Source organism: Oculina patagonica, chromosome 9 (assembly GCF_052425735.1).
Source record: "Oculina patagonica isolate OP01 chromosome 9, crgOcupat, whole genome shotgun sequence".
Taxonomy (NCBI): Eukaryota; Metazoa; Cnidaria; class Anthozoa; order Scleractinia; family Oculinidae; genus Oculina; species Oculina patagonica.
In genome coordinates, this window is record NC_135766.1 from 2,778,920 (window position 1) to 2,791,806 (window position 12,887).

Consider the following 12,887-nt stretch of genomic DNA (forward strand, 5'->3'; position numbering starts at 1 on the left):
ACACTATAAAATTAAACACTCAGAAGTCTGATTGACAGGCTATGTCCACTGTTCAAATAAAACAATGTCAGTATAAAACAGTGTCAATGACTTGTGGTCTCTACTTGTTCACGTAATCTTTGAAACAAATTGGCGGTCTGATTTCGCGCCGTGGTCGGTTTGCACTTAGTGACCGTCCAGGACTGTTAGTAGGTCGACACCACACGACTGGCTGGTCTCTACTGGAGGATCCATGGGTGGGTTACTCATTCGCGGAGTTTCCTCTGGCAGTGTCAATGGTGTCACATCAGGAATATGAGGCAGAACAACAGGGGACTTGTCGCGAGCCTTTGGTGTGACCTTGGTTGGTCTCACATGCACACGATTTCTTTTGTACATTCCGCCATCAGGACCACTGACTTGATAAGTGTTAGGACCCAGAATGTCACTAACTTTGGTGTTTCTTTACATGCTTCTGACAAATAGTGTTGACGTCGGCGGCACTGTCCAGTTGAAATTTGACATCATGTTCATTTACAGTTAAAGTAGCACTGACACTCTCTTCTTTATGGCTTACAGCCATGAGCCACTGATCATCATAATCATAATTATCACCTTGGGACTGTGAAACTGCATGTACTTTCTTGCACTTGGACTTAAAATGATTTCAACCTTTACACTTGTCACATGTCTTTCCCCATGCAGTACATTTCTCTTTCTTTCTCTCATGCTCGAAACCACAGAAATGACAGTTAACTTTCATACCTTCATTGTCCTTCTTTACATGTCTGTGTCCACCTTCAGATTACTTACTGTGAGGGACTCTTGGAGCAGGTTTCTGAGATACTCTGTTCACTTTTGTTGCTGTTGTTGAGTTAGAAGGATTTGAGCTTCCTCTAAACTCCTTGACTTGCCTGCTGGATTGTTCATAAGCTCTTCAAACTTTTACAGCTTTCTCGAGGGTCAAACCATCCACCCTAAGAAGTAACTCTTGAAGTTTCCCAGTCACAGTAAACACAATCTTGTCTCTCATCATCCTGTCTTTCTCCTGGAAGTTGCAGGACGCCACTCTTGTCTTGAGCTCGGTAAGGAATTTGTCAAACGGCTCTTGGTATGGAGTGTTCCAAAACCTATGCGACTCGAGGACTTCATTGTCTCTCGGATTACAGTAATTCTCTAGGGCTTCTAGCACTTTAGCGGGCTTGTGTTTTTCCCACACGATATTATCATACACTTCTAACACTCGAGGGCCTGCACAATTCAAAATGATTGCAGTTTGTATCTTATCATCCTTCGCGGATGCACCAGAAGTGGCCAAATAAACCTGCATTTGCCTCTTCCATCGCTTGTAATTCTTGGATACGTTTCCCGAATTCACCTCTAGCGAGGGTGGAATTCTGAACTGTCCGGATTCTGACGTCGCCATTCGCTTAACTGGTTCCCACCGCTGCCACCATGTTGATTTACATCGCGGGCGGACAATTAAGAGGCGAAGAATAAACTCAACAACAACGGTTTAATTAGTCTCCCTCGCAGCCGTTCTTAGTGTCGTCACGCAAAATTCCTCCCCACTAACGGCTGCTCACATTCGAACAACATTCCTTTCCACCATTTCAGCCAATCACCATTCGGTTCATATATCTCAGGAACCGTACCCGCCAAAGTAATCTAACCAATCGCATTGCGTGTTTTATTTTGGAGTTCTCAGCTTTCAAAATAGCGACCCTTGGCCTTGAAGAAGCTTTTGATGTTTTTAATAGCAATACATTTCGAATTTCGAGCTTAAATACAAATGCGTTGAGAATCGTTTCGATTTTCCGGCGATTATTCTGATTTGTTCATGACTGGATGTGAATGTGTTCTGCTATTCAGCGACCAGCGAGTTGTCAGCTTGCAAAGCGTGCTATCAAAGGCTTATAACGTTTAAAAAGGCATCTGATCATCTTCAAGAGCTTAAAACTGAATTGAAGGGAATCTTCAAGGATCAAAAAATTCCAAGAACAAAACGCTTGTTAAGAGTCGTGAAAGACAATGGAGATACTGCGACAGCTTCATGCCGTGGGAAAGCCTCGAAATGTTTACAATATCCCATCAATACAACTTGATACAGGAGAGACTTTCCGAAACTCATAGGTAGGTTGACAAAAATATCCTTCTTTTTTCTCGACTACATTTCTAAACATTGTTTTTTGCTGTGAATTCGCAATGTTATTTCGTCCGTTGTGAAAACTTTTAGAAATGAATAAAATATGTTTCTTAATTTACACGTTGTTTGCTTCAGTTCGAATGTTTGATCCGAATGTTCCGCAAAATGTTCAAATACTGAAAAATATTTCGCTCTGTTTCAATAAAGACGTCCAGAACCGCAATCTTTGAGAAAGAAGAGACAAGAATACGAAAACAATTATTATATTTGTCGCTCCCGACCGCATACTTCGCCGTGCATAACTTGCAATTGTTGGATGACATGAACCGCCCCGACATGAACTGGCGAAAAGTAAAGTTTATCCCAACACAAATTAAATTCAGTCAAATTTAACTTTTTTTACACAGCAGAGGAATTTAAAACTTTTTATGAGACGTATGGTCTTCGGTTTTTAGTCTTCTGCGTTTGTAAACCGGTTGAAACTGAACGGTTTACAGATCTTTTCAGAAAAATAATGTTTCGAAAGCAGACACGGCAGACAATGTAGCGCCGCATTGTTGAACGGTTGCCATAAAATAAGCTAAAAGATAACAGTTTGCGCCTTTTATTTTCATGCTGTTTTATTGCAACGGTCAGCGAAGCGAAGCCCTTTTTTGATAAATTTCCCGCAGAAGGGTTTAATCGGCACCAGTTATAGAGTTGACGCCGCGGAATAAAACAAATAAAATTTATTTATCATCAGAACTTGTTGCGTGCGTGCGAAATACATGGGATCGAATGTCCTTTGAAACGCAGACATAACGTCGCAAAATTACAGGAGTACTCCGTGTATTTGTTCAGCTTCTGCTCCAAATTCAAACCGAAATTAATGATGTAAGTGGATTCAAAATACGCTGTAGAGAATTTTAAAAGCTGGCTCAACAGTCCCGTGAATGATTCTAAATGCTCGGTGATTTCGTTGAATATCGAATGCCGTGATTGTTAATTTTATCGAATGTTTCAAAACGTGTCGACAATGTTTTGAAAAATTATTTATAAATGGAATTGCAACGCTTTTTGATTCCGTTGAAAAACATTGCTTGCGTTTTCAAAACACATCGAAATGTTCTTCTCTGCAACAACCGAATTCGCGGGAAAAAACATGTTGATTACAATCTCATGTGCTGTGATTGGTCACATAAGAAACAAAGGGAAAGGAATGTTGTTCGAATGTGAGCAGCCGTTAGTGGGGAGGAATTTTGCGTGACGACACTAAGAACGGCTGCGAGGGAGACTACGGTTTAATGGACAAGATTCGCCATTTTACATCCGAGCACATTGTCCAACTACGACCGCACAGTATCACGGTTGGATGACGTACATGTAGGCATGCAATGCGTACTCTAAACTTTTGACATATCAACATTCCTTTGTCAAGTGTGTTATGGAGCGGCTACTCAGCAATGCACGGAAGCTGAATACTCCAAATTTGGCATGAAGCTACGAGGACACACCTTCAAGAAGATTACGGGGATATCACTTAGTGGTTTGTGCTTGGTGGATTGCTACCAAGACGTAAGATGCCAAAGTTTAATAATATATGCATTGTGATTGGATACTTACTGACTGGATACTAACTGACTTCAAAACAAACGAGAGAAGTGGAATTGCCAGTTCAGTAAAATAACATCAGGGCCATAGCCAAACTTTTTGACTTAGACAAGGCAAAAGTTGTGAGATTCGAAGGCACGAGCTGGAAAGAAAATTGTGAAATCTAGACGCTCTGAGACAGCATTTTAGCATTTTTCGTGAGATATTTCTTTAAAAAATCAATCTGGTACAATTGGAAATTATTTTCCCACCTAAACGTTTGTTTTTTTTTTGTTGTTTTATTTTGGATTAAAATCTAGACGTGGCAAGTGTCTCGTCATGCCTCTCGCTTGTTACGGCCCTGAAAATTGGCAGATCAAAACGGTTAAATTAAAAGAGATTGACAGTCACGTCAGCTTCATGCAAAATCCGTAACGGGCAATCAAAATGACGACTTGTGTTATTGAAATTGAATAAGAAGTCACATGGATTTGTTTACCTGCGATTTATGATTTTGCATTTCGTTTGCAGATGTGGACGAATAAAGTGCTTCTATCCCTGTCTGTGATGTCAATGCTGATTGCAAGAATACCCGTGGATCATATCGGTGTTCCTGTAAAGCTGGATTTACCGGTGAAAACGTGAAACAGTGAGGATAATACATGTAGAAAAATAACGATTTTCGTATTCAGTCATCTCTATCCAAGACGAACACCTTCGGGACCTGCCCCAACTGTCCGTCTTATAGAGGTGTCCGTCTTATAGAAAGTCAAGGTTATATACTTGGCAGCAGTTATTCTAAGATAATATAGTAGAACAGTGATTGCACGTCTGTTTAAAGTTGCTAGCTTTAACAAAACCTACGAACTAGGACAAATTAAAATAATATTTAAATTTATTTATACATTGGCAGTTATTGTGTTTCGAGTTACAGAATTGCTACATTTTATTTGAAATGTTTTTACTGTCTAGAATGACAGATTCTGTGTCAAAAGTCGCAACAATTCGTGGGTATGTTACATTTTTCGGATTTAACATCCAGCTTGAAACCACTACGATCGATTGCAAATCTCTTAGCTTTATGCCTTTAAATTTTATAATTTTCATTATGTAGTATACCTCAGCCCACTTGAGCTTCATGTGGTTGATCATTTGTGTTTTCTGTCATGACTTTAGTGTTCGTGGAGGTGACTAGCACATGTGCGAATTTACTAGTGATCAATAACAACTCAAGCGGTATCATAAGGTCAAGTCAGCGTTGGCATTACGATTCTAACATGAATTGCCAGTGGAACTTGTCATCAAGTGTGAAGTTAGAACTTGTCTTTTTACATTTTAAAACCGACTTTTCTGCTGATTACGTCAAGGTGTACGATGGCGGATCTCCTGCTTCCCCTCTGATTGGCACATTTAGTGGATCGTCTCTTCCTGCACCCATCATGAGCTCTTCTAACAAACTTTATGTAACATTTACTACTGATGGCTCAGGAAACGATGAGGGTTTCACGGCAATATACTGAGGTAGGAAGTATCTCAATTCTTGAAAATCATTTTAAAATGATTCCAGCTCGCAGATTTTGAATATGTCAACTAATACATAAATTTGTGACAATAGTATAACTTATCCAATGACCACGTCTGGAGAGAAACCCTAGTGTCATCGCTATATACAGCTAGGTTATTTTTATCGATCTTGTGATAAGGATTATGTTTGTTTCCGCATGTATTTTTTGTGCTTATAAAGGAAAAGTTAGAAAAAATTAAAAATTAGAAAGTTTGAAAATTATGATTACATGAAAGTGAAATTGATAAAAAAAAATTGCTCTCACCAGTCATGCTAATTTTGGATATGTCTGAAAAAGAGATACAGTAGGACCCCGGTAACTTGAACTCTGAAGGGAAATGAAAAACAGTTCGAGTTAGCGGGGTTTCGAGTTATCGGGGTCGATTGAATAAGACTGAAAGGTGGGCTCAAATCCAAGGGAAATAAAATTTAGTTCGAATTAGCGGGGTTGTTCGAATTATCCAAGTTCGAGTTACCGGGGTTTTACTGTATCAATAATTCATTCCTATTTCTCGAAATACGCTAAAGGTTAGTTCGGCTAACAGCGAACATTTCTTTTAAATCTTTTAATCTTTTACAGCGAGCATTTTTAATAAGTTCATTTTTTCTGAACTTAAGCCGTTACAGAAGGAACCATTCGACTTAATGGTAGTGCGCCGTCAACCGGAAGAGTTGAAATCTTTCAAAGTGACCAGTGGGGCACAATTTGCGATCATGGCTGGTATATAAATGACGCCAACGTAGTTTGCAAGCAGCTTGGTTTTCCGAAAGCATCCCACGCTAATAGCGGAGCCACACACGGTCAGGGATCTGGTACGATTTGGATGAATGGCGTGGCTTGCTCAGGAAGCGAGTCGCACATCCTCGATTGCAGTCACCGTGAATGCCTAAACAATGATTGTACTCACAACAGAGACGCCAGTGTTCAGTGCTCTTCTGTTCGCTTGGTGAATGGAAATGCTAGCTCTGGCCGTGTGGAGGTTTGCGTGAATGGAATCTGGGGCACAGTGTGTGATGATATCTGGAATACAACTCACGCTAATGTGGTCTGTTGTCAGCTTGGCTTCTCCAGTGCATCTTCTGCTCCTCGCTGTGCAGCATACGGTCAGGGATCCGATCCAATCTGGATGAGGAACGTTGAATGTCAAGGAGGAGAAGCTTCGCTTTTTGAATGCACTCATATGGGTTGGGGAGTGCATCACTGTGATCACCGAGAGGATGCAAGTCTTGTTTGCAACACTTAGATGTTTGTAAATGCATATACACATACATTGTACATGACAACACAATGAGCTATGGGCATAAGTTCAAGCATTTACCCATATGTGCATCAATGGTTGTACTTTTCTCACAAGGGAAAACATGCACAAAGGCCAAATTTACCACGATGAGCTACCTAAAATTACCAGCATAACCCAGAGGAGTACACGGCACCTCACTCTTCTATTTAAGAGCAGCCTTTTTTTATTAATATTCAGCCGTTCCAGTAAAGTTTAGGTCTCGGTACCCTTGCTAGGAAATTTCGCCCCACCCTCCTCCCCGCAGCGATGGAACATATTCTCTCATAGTCTGCCGACTCGCAAAGCCTGGGGCCGTTTTTCCCATATCTTAGTGCATCTCGATCCATTTGGCTTTGTTTGCGGGTTGACCTGGTGAGATACTAGCCAAAAGTAATTATTTTTAACTCCGTTATTCATTATCTTGATACAACAATAGTTATACGTATTGACCCTAGCTACGAACCTAGTTACAGTGTTTATACATGTTTTATCTGCGTTTCTATTGCTTTTGTAATCGGACCTTTTAGCGTCACCACGCGCATATATAAGCCGCGTTTAGCGTCCTTTTAAATATAGTTTTGCAAGATTCGAGTTGATCACAAGTACCTTTCGTTAGTTTTATTCTTAACCTTTGGCACAAGCGGGACCGATATGTAAGTAACTTCTTAATTTGTTTAGTTTTAATTGTATAGTAATCGGGGGAAAGTACAAGAATGAACGTTTATTGTACAGTTTTAATTGATTTATAATCGCAAAATGAGTAAATTGGATCAAACACTTTGTGGATCATGGAGTGAACGCCCACCATTGAGAATAGCAACTTAAGTACTTTGGGCTGTAAATCAGTCACACGTATCCATCGTGCATTTGTTATGTTAGAATCTCGCTCGTTTAGGGTTTTAAATGTAGTTTGTTTTAGTTTGTTTGTTATTTTAGCCGCATTATTGTCGTTTAAAGTACGTAGTTTTGGGCACGCGTTTTGACCATTAATTACGCAACATTTCATCTAAATTGATTAGAATTTCGTTATATTGTTAATTTTCAGTTTACGATCGTTTATCCTTGATCGTTGATCATTCATCATTTATTCTTAAATCGAAGCAATAAATCGCCGTTAACCGTCAACTTTGGTTTTCCGTGGTTAATTTGCACCTTCGAAGACGACCCGTAACACCTCCCTAACACCTTGTTACCACACGCCTTAAAGCGACACGCCTAGAACACTCTAGGAGAATGTCCACTTTTGGAAATGTGGAAAACAATAGCGTGACGTAACAACATGGTGGTTGTCAATTCTTCCCGAGTGGACTCCACTAGAATTTTATATTTGTCTTTTTTCAAGTTTTCCCGTGGTGAGTTTCCTGCCAGATGGTAACACAACACAAAGAAAGCATTGAAGAAGCGTTATGCGTGACAATTGTGTAAAATCACGGCGGTTTGTGCGCGGAGGTTAGAATTTACTTTCGATGCGTATGTTTGTTTTGGTTGTCTTTTGGGTCGTTTCTTCAGCTTTAAGCCAGTGTATCTCTTGTGGAAATTTTTTCTGAGCCTTGAAAAAATTCAGGAATGTTCTACAGTTATTCTAGTTGCTCTGTGCGAAGTCTGAGCGATGGGCCGCAATTTGGATGGATGGGCCGCGATTTTTGCTGGAAGCCATCGTCTACGCAAAACGAGACTGCTTACAACTAATCTGTTTTTGCTTCTTTTCGTTCGCTTCAGTCGATGACTTGATGGATAATTGGCGTCAAAGAACATCTTTAAATACTATCCAGGATCGCCACAGATTATCTAATGGACGTGTTTAAAGACCCCGGGTTAAAGACACAACAAGGTCAACAAAGACAACAGGATGCGAGCTTTGTTTTCTCCTGTTTTTTTGGACCGAAGGTCGACGCGCGACTGAACAGCGCAAACGCACATTGAAATGTATTAAATGGAAGGGTATCTGGCAAAAGAAACCAAGCATGGACTCGTCTGAAGCGAAGGAAATTATTTTCTCGATTAGATTCAATTTCTTGATAACCTGGAGTTAGAAAAACATGGAAGGAATGAGAACCCTGGCGAGCTGCGTGATTGCGCCATGCCAGTGAAGGCGAAGGAGACTTCAGTCAAATTATGTATTAGTCTATATGTTCGTTCATTTCAGTGTAGTCAACTTAATGCTAACCAGCTAGGAGTTCTGACGGTCTTGTTTTTATGTTTATAAGGAGCTCCAAATGCCATGATGTTTTCAATTGATTGAGCTAGCCTTCGAGTTGAGGTTGAGGATTTCCTGGCCAGCTATTTTGCGAAGCAGAGTTTGACACCTTTTGACGCCTATTTGTTGATGAAATAATATGTTAGAAAGGTTTGTTGTGACTCATTTTTATTGCAAGATAAAACTCAGTACAGCTTACTTTATGTTTTCACTACAAGACCAGCAGATTATGAGCTGCCGCGAAGGATTTTTCTTTTCTAATATTTTTACTGTGTTGCCAAGCCAGGCTGTTTGATTTGCAGCCATGTAATGCCACTGTAATGTGTCGCTTCCTTCGACGCGTGTTCTATTTTCTTGACTCAGTTGCGCCAAATATTCATGTGGCTTCAAAGAAGCTACTTTTTTTTTTATAATTTAATACTTTATTAAATTAAATATACAGTTACAAGCACAGATATAGATACAGATACAGAAGTTTGAAGTACAATTACACTTTGAAAAAATACATAGTTACGGGTGCACTACAGTTACAATTTTTAATTTTGAAATACTACTACAATTACTCTGGAAACAGTTATGCTAAATAAATAAATAAATAAATAAATAAATAACAAAAAAATAACAAAAATAACAAAAACAAAACAAACAAACAAAAAATAATAAATTCAAAAAAAAAAAAAAACGAAAAATGGCAGACGTTGCATACATTTACTTCAAATAAGTTTATCTAAAAAATTTTCCCATTTAACTAAATGGAGGTGCAATTTATTTTTCTGCTTAGCAATAAATTCTTCTATTTTAATAGTTTTCCTTAGTAGAGCATGGAAGACATTCAAACTGGGATTAGTAGATCTCTTCCTACAAAGTACAATTGTTTGTTTTGCCACAAGAACTATGTGGTTTACAGCCATAAAATGTTCCTCGAGATCAGGCAAACCAAGTATAACATTGACTACTTCTGACAAATGAACACTAATTCCAGTGACACACTGTTGCAGCCAGTTGAAAATTTCATTCCAAAAGGCACTAGAATAAGAACATAATGCAAACAAATGTTCAGGGGTTTCTTCCTCCTCTCCACAAAAGGTGCACAAAGGCGACTCCACCAAGCCAAACTTACACAATTTAGAATTTGTAAATAAGATTCTATTAACCACTTTGTATTGAAATTCTCTTGTGTGCGCATCTAACGCAACCTGGAAAGGCAAGCTGTATATTTTACTCCAATCACGCTTAGGGTCAGGGAACATTTCATCGAATTTCCTTTGTGCTGTTGGTTTTACACAAACCCTTGAGACCAGACTCCCATACAGTTTTTTGGAATTTACTTTTGATGTGGGTACTTTAACTGAATTAATAGTTAAAGTGGATTCATTTGAATCCGAGTTCAAGATATAAGGACCTGTCATGGACTTAATAGCTTGTTTCCATTTAACTGGTATTGCATCGATTAGACCTTGCCACAAAAGAAAGTTTTTCATTTTAAGACCTTTGTTATGCAAATCATTCCATGTCAAAAATTTACATGTCCCATCCAGTTTAATCATGTCACCAATTTTGTTTATACCTATATCCATCAGTTCGCTAATAAAACATGATTTATTATTTATACAGATGTGTTTATTATTCCAAATTATTTCGTTTAAAATTTCATCACTTGTTTCAGGCATTGAACTATTTAATTTTGACCATAAGGTCAAACATTCGTTATAAAATGGGGGGATAGCAATTTTCAAAGAACTTGGATCAAAATTGCATGTTAAGAGGTATGGGCCTCCCACAGGCTGTAGGAAAAAGTTGAGAACATGTTTCCATTCGGCACCATCTTCCGGATCAGAGTACCGTTTCAAAAAGGATATCTTCTGTGCTTGAATAAGGGATTCTAAATGTATCATTCTTAATCCACCGTTCTCAATATTATTAATCAAAGCACGTCTTTTCACTTTGTCTTTACCCTTCCAAATAAATTCGTAGATGATCGTATTCGCTCTCTTGATAACGTCATCTGGAAAAGGTAACTGCGACGCTCTATACAGGAATTTAGGGATAGCAAACGATTTTATAATTTGAATTCTTCCAAGAATGGTTAAATGTCTCCACTTCCACAGATTAAGTGCGGCTTTCTCCAAAAATCGACTAATATCGCCTTACCCTGGCACAAATTGGAAAAATCGATTTCGCTCATATTTTGCCCATAGATAGGCCCTAGTGAGAAACTAAACGGACTGCAGTTAGTTTTTCCTAATATAGCTTTCTTTCGTAGAAATATGCAAAAAAAGATTTTGCCCCAAATTGGGCCCAAAAACAACTTCCGGTTTGACTGATTTTATTGAACGTTTGATCGCCTCGTGCGTTATACTGCAGCTGTTTATTGATATTTCAATAACATTTATAATGTCTTTAGGTATTTCGTGTATGACTGAGCGAAAAATAAAACAAATCGAGATTTATTTTTAGCCTGAAACGGGGATAAATCCAAAGGCAAAATTTGCAAATGAGTAGCGAGCGAAATTATGCAGTAAAACTCTGCCATTTTTTTCTATGTGCGATAACCTAAAATATCGTAAAAACAATTTTTATGGGTTAACTAGACATTAATCTAATAGTATATTTAAAAAAATCTCTGGGGGAAAGGTTTTTAGTGGCCCGCTTTGGCCTTTGTTTATCACTAGTTTTGCCGTAAATCAGAAAAAATGTAAATAATTGCGTGACACTGCTTGTCACAATACCCGCTGACAGTTTCACGATTTCCTGTATTTTAAATAATCTAATCATTTTAAAATACACGAAAAAGATAGATGTCACATGCCAAATGTAAATGGAAAGGAAACTTTTACTTGTTTTATACCAATATCGCGAGTGGCTGTGCTGTTAAGTGTTCTTCAGCTGAAATTCAGAACCAGGCAAATGTACGTGCTTTGTCTACTTTTCATTAAAGTAATTCAGAAGAATTCAAAAGGGCTTAGTTAGGATTTTTTTCTTTCCTATTGCACCACTTATGACAGAGTTTGTGACCAGGGCGTTCTGCTACAAGGGAAATGACAATTTTTGTCGCTCCTTTTATACTTGGCAGATTTAATAGCGTAACTAAACAACTTACAATGGTTTCTCACACTTCAATTTGTTACAACTTTTATGGTGAAATTAACTGTCACTTACAACGATATGAAAGTATTATAAAAGGATCTGCTAGCAGTTCAAATCTTTTGGCTAGATAGAGAATTCACAGCGTTTAGCTTTGGCACGGAATAAACTATAAAAGGTAACATGGATTAGCACACAATATTCCGGGAATATTGGAAACAAAGTATGCCTTTCTAGGCATACTTTTATAGATGTCCCTTCTTTCACTCCTTTTGTTCATGCATGATCATTGTAGGGATATTTTTAGATCTAGTAATATTTCTGTTCTAGTATAGATCACTGAAAATTGCCAAGTATTTTCAACTCTACTTTCACCTAAAATCAGTGCCAACTAGATTCAAATGCCCACCTCCCATCCTGCTGTCCACATAAAGCGGTTTCAGTTCCATAAGGAAATCAACATTGTTTTAAATGCAAAACTTTTCTACAAATTCGTAGGTGGGATTATTGTAACGAGCCTGTGGCATATCAGTGGCCGGGAAGGACGGGGGGGGGGGGGGGGTGTTTTAAAGGGCTTACAGAGCGGAGTTTTAAAATATTGCGAAAACCTACGTGTATGTAAAGCACGAACTTTGCTGGTTTTCACTTGAAGCAGGTACCAGACTTCATTACCCCTTGAAGCTTATCGATGTAAGGATTCTTTTGGGTCAAGTTATCATGATCATAACATGGGAAGCACCAATATCGCTAGATATTGCCAATAAGTCTTTCATATTAAAAACACATTATATTTGTAGCCACGTTACCTCGCTGTTGATAAAGCGGACAAAAATAGCTTTTTTTAGCAGTACCTACTAGACTCCACATCCCATCCCTCTTATAGGAAGGGAAAGGCCCACCTTCTTCACCGCTTCTTTGGCGTCCCCTTTGTTCCCCTTTTGCTGTCTACACATAGCGTTTCCTGACGCATTTGGGTGATATTTCATTGTGAAAGCCCCCCCCCCCTCTAACGCTCTAAGCCTGTTTTAAGCAGGGCTTAGCTTGAAAGTTTGTACTTTTTAAACAAGG